The 19209-nt window shown below is 43.2% G+C and overlaps 2 non-coding genes and 1 pseudogene across 2 annotated transcripts; 1 reads left to right on the forward strand and 2 right to left on the reverse strand.

Annotated features, from left to right (window-relative positions):
- Nucleotides 1-3261: 3261 nt before the first annotated feature.
- On the forward strand, nucleotides 3262-3333 carry TRNAM-CAU (transfer RNA methionine (anticodon CAU)). Its single transcript has one exon. It is a non-coding gene; the product is annotated as a tRNA-Met (tRNA).
- Nucleotides 3334-6343: 3010 nt separating this feature from the next.
- LOC142441899 (guanine nucleotide-binding protein-like 3-like protein) lies at nucleotides 6344-13365 on the reverse strand (annotated as a pseudogene).
- On the reverse strand, nucleotides 12753-12824 carry TRNAM-CAU (transfer RNA methionine (anticodon CAU)). The gene has a single exon. It is a non-coding gene; the product is annotated as a tRNA-Met (tRNA).
- Nucleotides 13366-19209: the final 5844 nt, after the last annotated feature.

Below are 19209 nucleotides of genomic sequence, written 5' to 3' on the forward strand. Positions count from 1 at the left end.
TCTTAGGTTCCTGGAATCAGCTCCTCATTTTCTTTTTCTTCCTCCCCTCCCTTCCCGCCCCCCCCCATGAACCCTTAATAATTTATTAATTATTTTTATCTTATCTTACGCTGCCTGGCGTCTCCCTTCCTTCATAAAGTAGTTTTTTTTAATGCACTTGTGTGTCATTATAGACTCAAATTCACTTTAGTTTTACTTTTCTTCCTTTTTGAATTTATTATTTATTTATTTGTTACTTTTTTTCCTTTTATTGTCATTCCAACTAATGATTAGACTTGAGGAGTAAGGAACCTTTCTTTCTTTTGTTTTTTAAAGGAAAACATATTCTGTATAGTTGCACAGCCTCTCTCAGGGAATCAAATTGGTCATAATATTGTGTTAACCCCCACCCCTCTCAGTCCCTCCCTCCACAATATCCTACCTCCCCTGATAGTCTTCAAAGTCTTTTTCCCTCAAAGTCTTATCCTGTAGTGTGAAAACCACTTTTCTTTATCTTTGTTGTTTTATAATAATGGTGTCATTAAATCATTGTCTTTATAACACCACTTTGCTTAGTTTAATGTGCTCTAGTTCTGCCCATGTCTTTCACTGCTTATGACGTAGTTATTTTGAGAAAATATCCTTTACCAACAGGATCAATGAAAGACTTGATTTAGGAATTGATTAGTATGTCTTTGGCAAGTAGCTAAAATGAGTGCACTTCAACTTCTTTATCTGTACTGTGAAAGACGCTGAATTAGATAATTTTTTAAAATATTACAGCTATGAAGTGGCTATACAAATAATTTTTAAAAGGTGTTTGTATGGATGTGTGTGAGCCATGGAAAAGTCTGACTAAAAGTAATCCTATCTGGATTGGAAAGAGAAGTGACGCTATCCTTCCATTTATTTTTAGTCATTAACAAAGCCCTGTTTGTATGAGGTGATAATTTTGAAAGCATTAACTTCATTCCATAAAAATCTGCAGTATACGAGGCTATGGGCAGGGAGAAGCAAGGAAACAAACTGGGTTTTATAATCCATAAGTGAATACAATTAAATTTAGTGATTTATTATTATAATTATTCCTGTGGTTGCTTGGACTATGTGCCTCTTCTAACTGGGTATTCCCACTCTCAAATTATAAACTAAGAAGTTAATTGCTTCCCGCCGCTATAGATGATGCATACTGATATTGTGGAAGCATCTGGTTTTCCACTTCTTTATCTGTAAAATGAAGGCTTTCTAAAGCAATCTGATCCACAGTTACCTGCCCCCAATCCCCATGAAGATTCTAAAGGTTCTCCTGTTCCCAGGCCCTATGATTAATGGATGACTTGGTTTAATTCTACCCTAAATCCATTTATGAAACAAATTTTCCCTTAGTTTGGAGAAACAATCACAAACCCCCTCCAAGTCACACGCATGTGTCCATGTTACTGAGAGGCACTGGGCTGGCTGGGGGCCAGGATGGTTGTAGGAAAGGTAACCCAGGGCTGAAACCCTAAATGGGTCCTTTCAGGTCTGCCCACAGGTAGAGAGAGACTCCTTTCCTGGGGGTGGCCTCCTTCTCTCTGCGCTCCCTTTCTCTTCGAGGGTATGGAAAATATGTCCGAATCCAAGGTTATCCTTATCCCGGTCTTGGCTTTGGGACATCTTTCGCGGAACATCCATTCCCCCGTGGCTGCTTCAGGAAGGCCGCAATAGAAAGGCTACTTCAGAAGGAGACGCTGTCGGAGCAGAAAATCCAAGTTGGCCAAGGGATGGTCCGCGAGGTCTCCGCTCCCAGGGCGCGCGCGTTTGGAAGAGGCCGCCGGCTCTGGCTCTGGGGTCCTGCCCACGACTTGGGTCCTGCCCACACCAGTGCGGATCCCCGAAGGTTCGGGACCAGAGTCCTGGGCTCTGTCAGCAGCCCTCCACTGTGAAAAAACACCCTGCAGATATCACTCCTTAAGTTTTAGTGTGGACAGAAAAACACAGTAGGGTTTTGGGTTTGTTTGGCTTTTGTTTAATTAAAAGCAGTCGTGTTAATAAGAGAAATCCCTATGTAAGGTTACTACGAACAGTCTTCAAGGGGCAACACCGGTTTGTATTCCCGTGTGGGGAGACGTCTTAAAAGTCCTGATCCCTTGTACACTGGTACAGAAAGGAACTGAAAACACAGGGAATCCAGGATGGATGATCCCTTCAGGACCAGTGCTGAGAGTGGAGATGTTCGGAGGGTGGGGTAGAAAGGGGGAACTGATTACAAGGATCTACATATAACCCCTTCTCTGGGGGAAAGGACAACAGAAATTGGGTGAAGGGAGACGTTGGACAGTGTAAGCTATGACTAAATAATGGTCATTTATAAATTATCAAGGGTTCATGAGGGAGGGGCAATTGGGAAGGGAGGGAAAAAATGAGAAGCTGATACCAAGGGCCCAAGCAGAAAGCAAATATTTTGAGAATGATAAAGGCAATGAATGTACAGATGTGTTTTACACAATTTATATATGTATGGATAGTGTTAAAAGTTGGATGAGCCCCTAATAAAATTATTTTTTTAAAGAAAAGAAAAATGGATTAGATACCAAGGGCTGAAATAGAAAGTAAATGTTTAGAAAATAATGATGGCAACATATGTACAAATATGCTGGATGCAATTGATGTATGGATTGTTATAAGAGTTGTAAGAGCTCCAAACAAAATGGGCTTATTAAAAAAAAAAAAAAGTCCTGATCCCTGACATCGGCCAGACGTACCATGAAATCCGGTCGGAACCGTGGTCCGTGTGTCTGTGGATCAATGTGCTTTATACGCTATTCCAAGAAGCACCAATCCATTTGACAATTCTGGTTTCCTTGCAAGCAAGTAAGAAACGTCCTCTCTGGTCCAAATGATAGTTTGCTTGTTTGGGGGTGTTTTTTGGGTGTGGTTTTTTTTGACAGAATAAAAGGTGTTAACACAATTCCTCTCCACTGGCCGCGGAGTTGGAGGCTCAGCACCCCGGGTTCCACCCCTGGAGTGAGTGGCCTGCAGGGCGAGAGCTCAGTGCGCTCCTCCTGGACCCTCTCTCGGTAACGAATTCCTGGGGGAAGGAATTCCGAGCCGGGACGGCCTTTTGCAAAAAGGAAAGCTACTGATCGGCAGGAGATGCGTTGGGGTCAATTGAACGATAAAAGAAATCGGAGACAACGGTATGAAAAGGGAAAATAACCACATGCTGAATGGTCTTCTTATGGACAAACTGATCATGAATTCACCATTGAGTAGACAATCATTCACAATGCCGCAGCAGCCAGCAGAGTGGCGCAGCGGAAGCGTGCTGGGCCCATAACCCAGAGGTCGATGGATCGAAACCATCCTCTGCTATGCCTTTTACTACTTTCCGTACGCTAAACTGCATGAAAACTGACACCTAGCAACTCCTGGGAGTGCTCTGCAGTTTCTTCAAACTGTACATCTGTAAAGAAGCAGGAGCAGACAAGCGACATTCATCGATTATGCAAATTACCTCAAACTCTATGATGCCCATCTTCCACCGTCTCAGAGGTCAACCGAACCCAGAATTCATTTGTCCTGGGGATTCTGCAACTTCCTACAGACAAATCTAATACCCGTTTTCTGCTTCGCAGATGGACACAGGGCAGGACATTACAAAATCCTTCCTCCGGGTATCCAACAGAGGAACAATTAAAATACTGAGTCAAAGGCACCTCCTCAGTCGAGGGGGTTTTGTGTGCAATTTCATGTAGAAGCTGACAAATTTGGCATTGACATTTGGTGTCTCTTCCGGCAAAAATTTTTCTAATTTTTTATCTATTATATTGTTAGATTGATCATATTATTAGTAAATAAATTACAACTTAATCCAGAAAATGAAACTAACATACAGATTTGTGGTTCCAAGGAATGGAAGAAGCCCTAGTAGAGCAGTGGGTCAAGTATTGGGGTGCCAAAGAACGCTGCTTTGTGGGGAGAAGGTGTGACAGGCCGCTTCTGTAAAGATTAAGAGTTTTGGAAACTGTGGTGCAGTAGTCCTCTGTCCTTTAAGGGAATTCTGAGTTGGAATAAACTGGACCACAGTGGGGTTTGGGTTTGCTTTTTGGTATAGTACAATTGATACAGGAAAAAGAGTTTACATGGAAATGGCAAATAATACAGTAAAAATACAAATGCAAGTAGGAAGGGGACCAGTATAACATGTCCAACTGTTAAATGATTCAATTTTTAGCAGCGATATTGGCAGCTATGAAATCATGAGTGTTGGAATCCATTTTACACATGAGTGATCTGGACCTCCAAAAATGTTGAAATATTTACCATGGCCCAACCTTTGCATCTTTTGTCAGTAGCTAAACTCACAATAGAATGTGATTTAGTTATCCTCTGGCCAAGTAATAAGTATGTGATACATTCCAAGTTGGTCGACATCATTTAGGAGGTGAAAACATCACCAAACTAGTGACAGTGATGGCAAGCAGGAGGCAGGGGGAGTTATGCTCACCAGGATATTTCCTGCTTAGGGAGTGACTTCCTTATTTTTACATCATTAAATACCGAGGGCAAATATTATAATTCTAGCTATTGCTTTCAATTTGTTGCTTTCCATTTTTCCTCCTTTGCTTGTCATTACTTGTATTTTCTATCTGTGTTACCAGAAGGTAAAAATTTTTTATGAATAGAACAGTTTACGTAGTACGTAATAAATGCTTCATAACTATTCACTCAAGGCAGTTATCTGATTTCATCTTTGATTTCCCTCTCCCTCTAAAAACTGTGTGTATGTATGTATATATATATTTCTTGTGCTGTACCATTTACATTCTTTCTACAGCATCTCTTTGAAGACATAGTACAAATGGGACAAATGACATAGTACTGGGGAAAGTCAAGTAACACTCAGAATGTGTGAATAAACTTCTGTTCAATAGATTGGCCTCACAGAATTTAAAACATTTTCATCTATGTCTCCTGAATCCAAGAAATATCATACTGTACATCTCCATCATTTCTTTCTCTTGCAAGTTTCTGCATCTCACATCCTTGTGTGATCTAGGTTTTCCTAGATTTTCTCAGAACGATGCTGGTTCACGTTCACCCAAACCTCAAAGTGAGAGCTCTGTGTATCTTAGTGGAATGTGCTGACATAATTTCTATCCTTATGGACAGCGCGTGGCAAGTATTTTGGGAAAACAACTTTCTCAAAGCATCTGTTGCTCCTGCTAATCAGCTAATCCTGCTATCATCAAACACCTTGTTTCTAGAATTCTGGATCTGAAAATCAAATGAGGGTAAAACTTTAAGTATCTAGGTTAAGATTAGTTAGGAATTAGAGGCAGATCTGAAATAAATTTCCTAGGTAATTTTATATCATCCAAGCATTACCTTTACACATACTAGAGAATCAAACTGGGAAAAAACTACCTCATGTTCCTAGGCTTTTAGAGTGCTGTGACCCTACTTGTAGTTTATAATGATGAGGTGGAAACATTTTTCTTCCATAAGTACTTATGAATACTTAAGTGATATCATAGTATACTTGAATATTTTGTTCAAGATTTTCCCCCATTTAATACTTTGGGAACAATTTATTTAAAATACATATATTTCTACCTTTCTCTCTCTCTCTCTCTCTCTCTCTCTCTCTCTCTCTCTCTCTCTCTCTCTCTCTCTTTCTCTCTCTCTTTTGCCAACTGCTACCTCTTGGTACTCTTTTTAATTGACAATAATGGAATAGACAATGAGGGAAGGGGCATGATGAGGTGCAGATTCTGAGATCTTTAGAGTTTATTGTGCCAACCTGGACGGTAAACACATGTAGGATTAATTGAAGGGAGGAGAGATAAATGACTCTGTGAGCCTCGCCTTTCTAGTTCTCAGGTCTCTTGCTTTCTGATGGTTGGTCCAGGGTGCAGCTGCCTTAGCCAGTTCCCTGATTCAGCAGGCAAGACTCACTTCCTGCAAGACATCCCTGAGGAGAAGCCATATGGACTTATCCTGATGCAGCCCTGGGTGCAGGAGCAGCTGCTTGGAGACCCCTGCCAGCGCTGAGATGTTTACATGCTCACTGATTTGGCTTTCCTCCTGCAGTCTGCATCATTGGGGGTGTTTTGTGAGATTGAGAAGGACTTTGTGGATTGGTTTCAGACATATGGGTTAATGCTGGACTTATGGGCTTGGGCAGCACTGTATTGGGATGCTTTCTTAATGTATACTTACCCTTTATATAAAACTCTCTCTCATACATATGAGTTTTTGTTTCCCTAATTTACCCAGACGAACACAGATTCTTTTGATCTGCAGGTACTTCAGAGAGAGAGAAGCAATTTCCTTTCATTCATACTGCACCCTCCCACTGACACTGGTGCTGGGGGTGACATCAGTCACCACCACTATCATCAGTGTTGTCAGAGAGGTTTCTAGCAGACATCATGGAATCAGATAGCTTGCTGGTGATTTTATCTGTGCCTTTCGGTATCTTTTTCTTATTCTTCAGGACAGATGACCTCTTATAAAGGGTCCATTTCCATGACCCTCTACAGCATTGGGCAGTGGTCCATTGATGTCTACCATGGTGCCATTCCTGGGGTGGTGGTCAGCATTTCATTTAGCCCACCCCTTCTGATGCGGGTTTAGGTTGGGATGATAACCAGTGGTATTGTCCATCTTACACACGGTGGTTCTTATGTCCAATGGCATCTGCTATTTCCATCATTGGAGAATTGAACTACTTGACCTCCACTTTGAGTGAATTCACATCACCCAACCGCTCATTAGATTCTCCAGTGGCCAAGCGTTTCATAGTGTCTTCGTTAGCCTGCCCGTATCTTCAATGTCAAAGACCCCCCCAGCATCTTGTTAACAAAAGTGTGGGTGGATGGCGGTACTGTATAAAAGCTTATCTTACCACTCATCCAATAGCCAGGCCACTTTGCTTGTTCCTGACTGTGTATGCCTCCTCTTTTCTTCCCCAAACGATGCGCCAGCACAATAAGAAAGTTCTCAGTGGAAACCCAGAGTTGCCATACTATTTGGAAAGCTCTCCCAGGTTGTCGCATTGCTGGATCATCTGCAAGGGTGTCACGGGGTTTGCTTGCATCTGTATCCGGATGCAGTTTCTCAGGTTGGTGCCCGCCCTGAGGTGGGTCCTGGGACAATACCTGGAGCAGGTAGCAGCCTAATGAATTTGTCCAAGTAGGCTTTCTGCATGAACGTGGTGACTCCTGGCACAGCTCCCACACTGCAAGACCAAGTGCACTTCAGGCTATTGATCAGACTGTTTTCCCTGACATTAGGAAGGACCACAACCCCCACACCGATGTGGATGCACACTTCACCAAGGCAACAATAGTTCCCAAGAATCCTCAGGAGATTTTCAGCTCTAAAACAGGCCTTGCTTTTTCATCAGGGATTCCAAAGCCTGTTCCACTAGCACTCAGCAATGATTCAGATATTTTATCTGATGCTGGTACTGTCCTCGAAGGCCAAAGTTGGCAGCTTATTATTAAGGTCATCCAGTCACTTCTTTACAACCTCCTTGGGAACCAAATAAATTTTGTTCAATACCAAGACCAGTTTCTTGTTGCCTTCTGCCTGCAGAACTGCTCACTCCATTTGGAAGCAACATCCCAATGGATCTCTGGCATCCAGGGCGTTCAGAATCACATCAGCATATTCCACCACTGTGGTAGTTACACACTTTCATGTCAACTTGAAAATAAGTGTAGGGGTGGAGGTAGCCTCTCAATCAGGTCACAACCTGATGGTGCCTCTTTGTGGGTGTGACCTCCTCATATGGAGGATCCTGGAATGCCCTTTCTCTCTCCCTTAACTTCCTGTTGACAAGATGAGCCAGCCTTGAGATGCAGCCCCTGAGAGGTTGAGAGTGAGCTACAGGGCAGAGACAGGGTTCAGACAAAAATGAGAAGTGAAAGAAAAGGATTTTATTGAAGCAGGGAAAGAACTCTAGGATGGAAGCGAGAGCAGAGAAAGAAAGGGACAGGGGCATCTTGAGCCCCAGGGCAGGTTCTGTTACCCAAAGAGTTAAGTCAGGGAAGTTGCGCCTGGTACTGGGCCAGCGGGACATATATAGGGCATGAGCCAAAGTCATGTGGGCTGATACATACGGGGCAGGGTGGTTTCTTGCGCTGCCTTAGCAGGATTTTGCTGGGGTTGCAAGTTTTAGATCTGGAGATGATCTATTGGCAAATCAACTTTTTTTTTTTCAAAAACTTGCTTCCTTGAACGTTAGGAAGAAAGGTCTGTATGGGCCCTGCCTGGGGAGACCAGCTCTGAGAAATGCTGGAGGGAAAGGTTACAAAGTTCAGCAGGTTATTTATCTTCTTAAGAAGCTGGTCCAAACTGCCATCACCATTGGATCCACAAGACTGTGCACGCATGATCCGTGATCTTCCTGCATTCTGTGTCATTGAGTGTGGCTGCGTGAGTCTGAAGAGGGACTGATGGTCTAGTATTGGATTTATGGACATGATCTGGACTGGACTGGGATGTTTTCTTGACACATAATTGCTTCTTGATATGAAGCTCTCTTTACACACGTATGAGTGTCTCTGGACTTTGTTTCCATAGTCAATCCAGTGGAATGCTCCCCCACCCCCATCCTCATGGAATTCCTTATAGTAAACCTTTCTTGTGGCTTCATTATCCAGCTGTGGAAACACAATTAATTTCTACAAAGCTCCCTCCTTGCATTCAAACTCTTCCTGGCACCTCATGACATCACGTCTGTGTCTCTCTTGCTTCCTGGCAGCCTGCTGCTTCTCTCATCTCTTCCACCCTCCTCTGCTGTAATTCCGCCTTCTGGCTGCCATGACCATTAAAGCGAGCAAGCCGAGAGCAGAGGATACCCTGCAGGCTGCTTTCATTCCATTCTTCTTTGCAGGCTTCCTGCAGCCTCTGGAACATGTTTCTGGTTTTTGGGGTGTCTTTTTTTCTACGTGTGTCCAAGTTTCATCATGATGACCAGCTTGAAAGCAAGTAAGGTTCAGTCTGCTGACTTCCTTCCTGTCCTGATAGTGGAAGAATGCTGCGGCCCGTTCAGCAACAAAGAGAGAACCGGAACATGGGGCAGGGATGTACGAAAGAGGAATGGAGACAAGATGGGATTGGGCGGTCTGCTCAGAGATCAGGCCTGGACAACTGTATTGCAAACCTTATCTACAATCTGCATGAGGAACTTGTCAGGGAAAACATTGCTTTGTACCTTATTCCCTAAAACGTCCTGGCCCATCTCAATCGGCACATTCCCATAAGGGCTTTGTTTGTCCATCCTCCAGACAATCACTGCTGTGAAGGGTAACCCCAAGCCTTGGGCTGTACCCAAGTCCATGACTTCCGTGCAAAACCGCTAGTGACTTTGTCATCATGGCAGCTGGTACTCGGCAGAAGCACAAATGTGAAGACAGAGCTGGCAACCCCACCACCGAAAGCTTTATGCCTTCGGAGCCCCCTACACTCATGGTGGGAAGCAGGATGGAAATGGCCCATTTCTATCATTTTTCACATGTGCTTAATATTACTGCCCATTGGGTGAATCTACCATTAAAACATTACTCTCTATTTATGAGTATTTAGTACCTATTCCATTCTCCACTGGCTGTACCAAGCCCCAGAGTCACCAACACAACACCAAACTATAGGCTCCAACAATACATGGGAAAATGCTTTACTTATATGGAGAAAAAGCTAGGTGAAGTCAACTTCAGTGTAGACACGCGTCTCCCCTGATGAGTGAGCACCCCCTCATGTCCTGTACAGGAAAGATGTTGCATGCACCTCCCTGCCATTTTCTGGTCATAAGACAGACTATAGACATTCATAGGTCATAAGACATCCCCTCCCTATCAGGAACAGGGGTGAAAGTAGAGTTTCAAGGTGCCATATGGTGCTTACACATGAGCAAGAACAAGAGAGAGAGAGAGAGAGAGAGACTGTGTGTCCAGAACTGGGAGGAAAGTTCCTCTGATAAGGATAAAAGACTTGGAGAGAGAAAGAGACACTCAACTCCCAGGCTCCTCATCAGCCCAAGACCTCTTTGTCGGCAGCCTGGCTGGGAGATGCAGAAGCAGTTATCCTCTCACCACCACTATTAGAAATAAGTTTGGAAGAAATATCCTTTCCCTGATACTCACAATTGCTTTTTGTAGGTACATTTTTGAAAATGAGATCACTGACAATAGGACAAGGTGTATAAAAGATATTTGATAGCTAATTCAAGGCGCTGCTGGCAGCAGCAGGTTTTGATTTATTGAAGAGCTGCCCCTCCTGGGTGACAAGACCACTTCGCCATGCCCAGTCCAGCATCTCTAGACCCTGAGGCCTGGTGTTACACAACTGAGTGTTCTCTTTCATACGAGCCAGAGTCCACAGCCTTGCATTGAAATCACCAGGTGTAGCTGTCCCCAGACCTGCCTGCTCCGTTTCCTTACAATGATCATACAGACTGGTATGGACTTGAGGTTGGCGGGACAGACAGTGAGAAGAGGATACAATATGAAATGGCCCAAGCCAGTTTTTTACCTACGATGCTTAAGTTATTTTTGAGGATGTCAGTGGTTTCGGATAGTTAGAAGTAAATAAAGGCAAGCAGACCCAAGCAAACAAACAACAAACTGTTGCTTTGGAACCAAATCCAACACGTGGTATGAGAGGAAAACGGTGCTCCATAGGGTTTCCAACGGCAAGTTTTCCAGGAGTAGGTGCTTACGAAATCTGCTTTCTGGCCACCACTGATTCACATCTCTCCTACATGGAATATACACTTACCTCCTCCTCCTCAGCTGGTTCCACGAGCTTCAGACTCTTCCAACATTAAAATTACATCCACTGGCTTATCGGCCACCTTGAGTCTTCCTTATGGAATATGCACTGAAGTATATAGAACATGAATCTTGTTGCAACAAGTGAGAAACAATACTATTCGTAAATACCTAAATAGAGACTTGAACCCTGGAACCTCAGATTAAAATTGCAATGCTCTGCTAACTGAACTACACACCCCCTAGATTGAACTTTCTTTCCATTTCCAGAAATAGTTTCAATCAGTATCATCGTTGGTGCTTGGTATTGTGATTTAATTCTTAGATTCATGAAAGATAGATGAACATGTTTTAAATTCTTTGAGGTCAATTTATTGAACAGAAGTTTATGCACACATTCTGAGTGTTACTTTACTTTCCCTAGTACTCTGTCATTTGTCCCATTTGTACTTTGTCTTCAAAGAGATGCTGGTGTATATAGAAAAAATTTAAATGGTACAGCACAAGGATATATATACACACACAGAATTTTTAGGCGGTGCGCAGAAATCAAAATATGGAAGATAACTGTCTTGATTGAATAGTTATGAAGCACTTATTATGGATTATGTAAACTGTCCTATTCACTGGGCATCAAAAATTTTTACCTTTTCGTTGCAAAGTTAGAAAATACAAGTAATGACAAGCAAAGGAGGAAAAATGGAAAGCAACAAATTGAAAGCAATAAGTAGAATCATAATATTTTGCCCTCGGTATTTAATGATGTAAGAACAAGGAAGTCACTCCCTAAGCAGGAAATATCCTGGTGAGAATAACTCCCCCTGCCTCCTGTCTGCCATCACTGTCACTAGATTGGGGATGTTTTCACCTCCTAAATGATGTCAACCAACTTGGAATGTATCACACACTTATTACTTGGCCAAAGGATAACTAAATCACATTTCATTGTGAGTTTAGATACGGACAAAAGATGCAAAGGTTTGGCCATGGTAAATATTTCCACATTTTTGGAGGCCCAAATCACTCATGTATAAAATGGATTCCAACACTCATGATTTCATAGCTGCCAATATCGCTGCTAAAAAATTGAATCATTTAACAGTTGGACATGTTATACCGGTCTCCTTACTACTTGCATTTGTATTTTTACTGTATTATTTGCTATTTCTAAGTAAGCTCTTTTTCCTTTATCAATTGTACTATACCAAAAAGCAAACCCAAACCCCATTGTGGTCCAGTTTATTCCAACCCAGAATTCCCTTAAAGGACAGAGGACCACTGCACCACGGTTTCCAAAACTCTTAATCTTTACAGAAGCGGCCTGTCACACCTTCTCCCCACAAAGCAGCGTTCTTTGGCACCCCAATACTTAACCCACTGCTCCACCAGGCCTTCTTCCATCCTGCTATGCTTGTCTATGCAGATAAGGACTGGAACCTGAAGTTGTATTTCTTGGAACCACAAATCTGTATGTTAGTTTCATTTTCTGGATTAAGTTGTATTTTATTTACTAATAATATGATCAATCTAACACCAAAATAGATAACAAATTAGAAAATTATTTTGCTGGAAGAGGTTCCAAATGTCAATGCCAAATGTGTCAGCTTCTACATGAAATTGCATACAAAACCCCTTCAACTGAGAAGGTGCCTTTGACTAAGTATTTTAACTGTTCCTTTGTAGGATACCTGTAGGAAAGGATTTTTCTAACATGCAGCCTGTGTCCATCTGCGAAGCAGAAAACGGGTATTAGATTTGTCTGTGGGAAGTTGCAGAATCTTCAGGACAAGTGAATTCTCGGGTCTGTTGACCTCTGAGATTGTGGAAGATGGGCGTCATAGAGTTTGAGGTAATTTGCATAATCGATGAATGACGCTTGTCTGCTCCTGCGCCTTTAGAGATGAACAGTTTGAAGAAACTGCAGAGCACTCCCAGGAGTTGCTAGGAGTCAGAATATACTTAAAGGTAGATAGTTTGCATCGTTTAGCGCAAGGAAAGTAGTAAAACCTATAGCAGAGGATGGTTTCGATCCATCGACCTCTGGGTTATGGGCCCAGCACGCTTCCGCTGCGCCACTCTGCTCGACGGCAGGAGAGGTGAAAGTTCTTCTACTCAACTGTGAATTCACGATCATTTACTGCCCATAAGAATATTCGGCAAGTGATTCTTTTCCCTGTTCGTAACGTTGTCTTGGATATTGTTTAATAGTTCAAATGACCCCAACGTTCCTCCTGCCAATCAGTAGCTTTTTCTATTGCCAAAATCCGTCACGACTCGGAATTTCTTCCCCGGAAATTCTTTACCGAGAAAGGGTCCAGGAGGAGCGCGCTGAGCTCTCGCCCTGCAGGGCACTCACTCCCGGAGTGGAATCCGGGGTGCTAAGCCTCCAACTTCGCGGCCAGTAGAAAGGAATTACACCATCTGATTCTGTAAAAAAACAAAAAAAACAAAACACAAAAAGCCTCGAAACAATAAACAAGCTATCATTTGGACCAGAGAGGACGTTTCTTACTTGCTTGCAAGGAAACCAGAATTGTCCAATGGATTGGTGCTTCTTGGAATAGCGTATAAAACACATTGATAACTCACGGACACACGTACCACAGTTCCGACCGGATTTCATGGTACGTCTAGCCGATGTCAGGGATCAGGCCTCTTTTTTTTTTTTAAAGACCATTTTGTTGAGGGCTCTTACAGTTCTTATAACCATCAATACATCAATTGTATCCAGCATATTTATACATATGTTGCCATCATTATTTTCTAACATTGACTTTCTATTTGAGCCCTTGGTATCTAATCAAGTTTTCTTTCTTTGTTTAGAAATTATTTTATTAGGGGCTCATCCAACTTTTATCACAATGCATACACACATTAATTGTGTAAAGCACATTTGTACATCCATTGCCCTGATCATTCTCAAAGCATTTGCTCTCTGATTGAACCCTTGCTATCAGCTCCTCATTTTTCCCCTCTTTCCCCACGCTCATGAACCCTTGATAATTTATAAATTATTATTTTGTCGTATGTTACACTGTCGACGTTTCCCTTCACCCACTTTTCTGTTGACCGACCTACAGGGAGAAGGTTATATGTAGATCCCTGTAATTGTTTCCCCCTTTCCACCCCAAGCTCCCTGTACACTCCGGGTATTGCCACTCTCCGCACTGGTCCTGAAGGGATCATCCATCCTGGATTCCCTGTGTTTTCAGTTCCTTTCTGTACCAGTGTACAAGGGATCAGGACTTTTTTTTTCTTTTTTTTTTTAAGTTAGTTCAGGGATCGTTTGCTGGCCCTTAGGAGCGTTTTCCAGTCCAGTCTCTTGGGGCACCACGCCCTGGCCCCAAAGTCCACTTTCAGCATTCCCTGGGGACCTTGCCCTCCATTCCCTTGCTGTTCCGCTGCACTCCCCCAGTGATTTGCCTCGGTGTGGTGGGATCAGGTCAGGTGCAATTCCCACACTGTGTCTCCGGTGCAGTCCCCTGTATCGCCCTTAGTCAATGATTGGCATCTTTTCTCATAGTGGGGCCAGCCATGTTGTTCTCTCTGTGGGGATCAGGACTTTTAAGACGTCTCCCCACACTGGAATACACACCGGTGTTGCTCCTCGGAGACTGTTCGCAGTAACTCTTGCATGGTGTTAGCATAGGGACTTCCCTTAATAACACGACTGCTTTTAATTAAACAAAAACGAAACTAACAAAAAAACCCTACTGTGCTTTACTGTCCACACTAAAACTTAAGGAGTGATATCTGCAGGGTGTTTTTTCACAGTGGAGGGCTGCTGACAGGGCCCAGGACTCTGGTCCCGAACCTTCGGGGGTCCACACCAATGTGGTGTGGCTCCAAGTGGTGGGCAGGACCTGGAGAGCCACCGACCTCTTCCAAGCGCGTTTGCCCTGGGAGCGGAGACCTTGCAGACCATCCCTTGGCCAACTTGTATTTCCTGCTCCCCGACAGCGTCTACTTCTGAAGTCGCCTTAAACAAAAATTTATTGGGAGCTCTTACATATGTTGTAACACTCCATCAATCACACAAAACAGTATTGTACAATTGCTACCACAGTCGGTTTCAAAACATTTTCTTTCTTTTTACATAGCTGGCATATAATATTTTTAAAAATACCATTAAACAATGTATTATTTAAGGTTAAGTATAATATGAGGGGATTTTTTTCTTTTTACATTTTATTAGGGGCTCATACAACTCTTATCACAATCCATACATATACATAACTCAATTGTACAAAGCACATCCGTACATTCTTTGCCCTAACCATTTTCAAAGCATTTGCTTTCCACTTAAGCCCTTTGCATAAGGTCCTCTTTTTTCCCCTCCCTCCCCGCACCCCCCTCCCTCATGAGCCCTTGATAATTTATACATTGTTATTTTGTCATATCTTGCCCTATCTGGAGTCTCCCTTCCCCCCCTTTTCTGCCGTCCATCTCCCAGGGAGGAGGTCACATGTGGATCCTTGTAATCAGTTCCCCCTTTCCAAGCCACTCACCCTACACTCTCCCAGTATCGCCCCTCACACCCCTGGTCCTGAAGGTATCATCCACCCAGGGTTCCCTGTGCCTCCAGCTCCCATATGCACCAGTGTACAACCTCTGCCCTATCCAGTCCTGCAAGGTAGAATTCGGATCATGGTAGTTGGGGGGAGGAAGCATCCGGGATCTGGGGGAAAGCTGTGTTCTTTATCGGTACTACATCGCACCCTGACTGACCCATCTCCTCTCCTAAACCCCTCTGTGAGGGGAGCTCCAGTGGCTGACAAATGGGCTTTGGGTCTCCACTCTGCACTTCCCCCTTCATTCAATATGGTATATGTATATATATATATACATATATATATATACATATATATATAGGACCACATGATCACACAGGCTGGTGTGTTCTTCCATGTGGGCTTTGTTGCTTCTGAGCTACATGGCCGCTTGTTTATATTCAAGCCTTTAAGACCCCAGACACTATCTCTTTTGATAGCCAGGCACCATGAGCTTTCTTCACCACATTTACTTGTTCACCCACTTTGGCTTCAGCAGTTGTGTCGGGAGGGTGAGCATCATAGAATGCCAATTTAATAGAAGAAAGTATTCATGCATTGAGGGAGTGCTTGAGTAGAGGCCCAAGGTCCTTCCGCCACCTTAATACTAAACCTATAAATATAGACACATAGATCTATTTCCCCATCCATATATATATATATATATATATATATATATATATATATATTTGCATGTACATGTCTTTGTTTGAACCTCTATAAATGCCCTTTGACTCCTAGCTCTTTCCTCCTGCCCTACTACCATGCTCCGTCCCCACCTGGGTTACAGCTATACTTCTTCTTTACGTAACCTTACCCTTGATCATTCCCTAGCAGGCCTGCTACTCCCCCCTCACTACCATTTTTGGTCCTGAGGGGATTTTTTAAGTGTAGACAAAATGAATTAAAATATAATGGCATCTTCCCACTTTCCCCCACTTCTTTTTTTTAAAACCATTTTATTAGGTACTCATACATTACCCATCTCGATCCATACATGCACCAATTGTGTAAATTCCATTTGTACACTTGTTACCCTCATCATTCTCAAAACTTTTGCTCTCCACCCAAACCCCTGGAATCAGGTCCTCGTTTTTACCCCTCCCTCCCCACTCCCCCTCCCTCACGAACCGCTGATAATTTATAAATTATTATTTTGTCATATCTGGCTCTGTCTCACGTCTCCCTTCCCCACTTCTCGGTTTTATGTCGCCCACTGAGGAGGTCAAATGCAGGTCCTTGAAATAGGTTCCCCCTTTCAACCCACCCTCCCTATACCCTCCCTGGATCACCACTCACTCCCCTGGTCCTGAGGGAATCGTCCACCCTGGCTTCCCTGTGTTTCCAGTTCTCATCTGTACCAGTGTACCTCCTCTGGTCTAGTCAAGCTTGCAAGGTAGGATTCGGATCATGACAGTGGGAGGTGGGGGGTGGTAGGAAGCATTTAGGAACTAGAGAAAAGTTGTATTTTTCATCGTTACTACGTTGCACCCTGACTGGCTCATTTCTTCCCAAGACCCTTCTGTAAGGGGATGTCCAGTGGCCTACAAATGGGTTTGGGGTGTCCACTCTGAACTCCCCCACTCATTCACTATGGTAAGATTTTTGTTCTGATGATTCCTGGTACCGGATACCTTGACACCTTGTGATCACACAGGCTGGTGTGCTTCTTCCATGTGGGCTTTGTTACTCCAGAGCTAAATGACCGCTTGTTTACCTTCAAGCTTTTAAGACCCTAGACACTATATCGCTTGATAGACGGGCATCATCAGCTTTTGAAGTAGCCTTTCTTTTTTTATTTTTTGAAGTAGCCTTTATATTGCGGCTTTCCTAAAGCAGCATAAGAATGACCTTGGATTCGGACATATTTTCCATGCCCTCGAAGAGAAAGGGAGCGCAGAGAGAAGGAGGCCAACCCCAGGAAAGGAGTCTCTCTCTGCCTGTGGGCAGACCTGAAAGGACCCATTTAGGGTTTCAGCCCTGGGTTACCTTTCCTACAACCATCCTGGCCCCCAGCCAGCCTAGTGCCTCTCAGTAACATGGGGCACAAGCATATGACTTGATGGGAGTTGTAATTGTTCTTCCAAACTAAGGAAAAGTTCATTTCATAAATGGATTTAGGGTAGAATGAAACCCAGTCATCCGTTAATCATAGGGCCTGGGAACAGGAGAACAGTTAGAATCTTCATGGAGATTGGGGGCAGGTAACTGCAGATCAGATTGCTTTAGAAAGCCTTCATTTTACAGATAAAGAAGTGGAAAACCAGATGATTTCACAGTGTCAGTATGCATCATCTATGACGGCGGGAACCAATTAACTTCTTAGTCTACAATTTGAGAGGGGGAATACCCAGTTAGAAGAGGCACATAGTCCAAGTGACCACAGGAATAATAATAATTAATTACTAAATTTAATTGTACTCATTGATTGAGTATAAAACCTGTGGGGGGAGGTCAGACGCTTACAGACATCCTCCCCTAGGCACTTAGTCACCAGACTACCGGGAAGGCCTGCTCCCTGCTACTGGGGACAATAAATTATTCCTCCCTGAGGCCTGCGACCAACTACCAAGCATTCACACCCCACCAATAATGGTCTCTATCAGTTGAGTCAGGGAACAGGCCAAACTGGCTCTGTGACATCCAAAGTTATGTTATCCGCCCATTTTATCACATGTATACCCCAATCCCTCCTCTTACTTTTGCATGTATGTCCCTAGACCACCCCCTCTCATGACTGTATTACCTATAGCACAACCCCTTTTTGTGACGTTAGTACTCACCTGTAATTAGGGGGCTTGCATGTCCCCAGAGAATATAAAAAGCCTGGGCTAGCATTAAAGGGCTCTTTCTCTCCCTCCATGCGGACAACCAAGCGGGGGCTGAGGTGAGCATGCTACCATGAAACGTGTCTGACTCCATTTATTTCAATATTTCTCTTCTATCGCTCATGCTCTCTGTAACTTTACTATGATCTTTACTTATTATCGCTGTACAGTTGCACCTACCGGACCCGTAATGATGTGTTAGGGGCTGGCTTCCCCTGACAAAAACCCAGTTTGTTTCATTGCTTCTCCCTTCCCAAATGCAGATTTGTATGGAATGGAGGTAATGCTTTCAAAATGATCACTTCGTGTAAACAAGGCTTTGTTAATGACTAAAATAAATGGAAGGATAGCGTCACTTCTCTTTCCAACCCAGATAGGATTACTTTTAGCCAGACATTTCCATGGCTTACACACATCCATATGTGACACACCTTTTAAGAATTATTTGTACAGTCATTTGACAGCTATAATATTTTTTTAAATTATCTAATTCAGCATCTTTCACAGTAGAGATAAAGAAATTGGAGTGCACACATTATAGTTACTTTCCAAAGATACACCAATCAAGTCTTTCATTGATAGTGTTACCAAAGGATATTTTCTCTAAATAACTACTTCATAAACACTGCAAGACATGGGCAGAACTACAGCACGTTTAACTAAGCAAAGGAGTTTTATAAAGATACATAATTAAGGACACCATTTTTATAAAAACAAAGATAGAGAAAAGTGATTTGCACACTAGAGGATAAGACTTTTTTTGGGGAAAGACTATGAAGACTATAAGGGGAGGGGGAGGTAGGATATTGTGGAAGGAGAGACTGAGGGGGTGGGGAAGGAAAAACATCCATGCGGGTGTTAACACAATATTATGACCAATTTGATTCGTTGAGAGAGACTGTGCAACTGTACAGAACATGCTTTTAAAAACAACCAAAAGAAGGCCTCTCAGAACCTGTCCTGCTGTCGCGTTCACACGTCGCTGCTCCAACCTAAGGGGTGAGTTCTGTCTTCTGAGCCTGCGATCCGCAGAGAGAGAGAGAGAGAGAGAGAGAGAGAGAGAGAGAAGAGCACGTGCTTCTGCCCCAT

This window comes from Tenrec ecaudatus, chromosome 1 (assembly GCF_050624435.1).
Source record: "Tenrec ecaudatus isolate mTenEca1 chromosome 1, mTenEca1.hap1, whole genome shotgun sequence".
Taxonomy (NCBI): domain Eukaryota; kingdom Metazoa; phylum Chordata; class Mammalia; order Afrosoricida; family Tenrecidae; genus Tenrec; species Tenrec ecaudatus.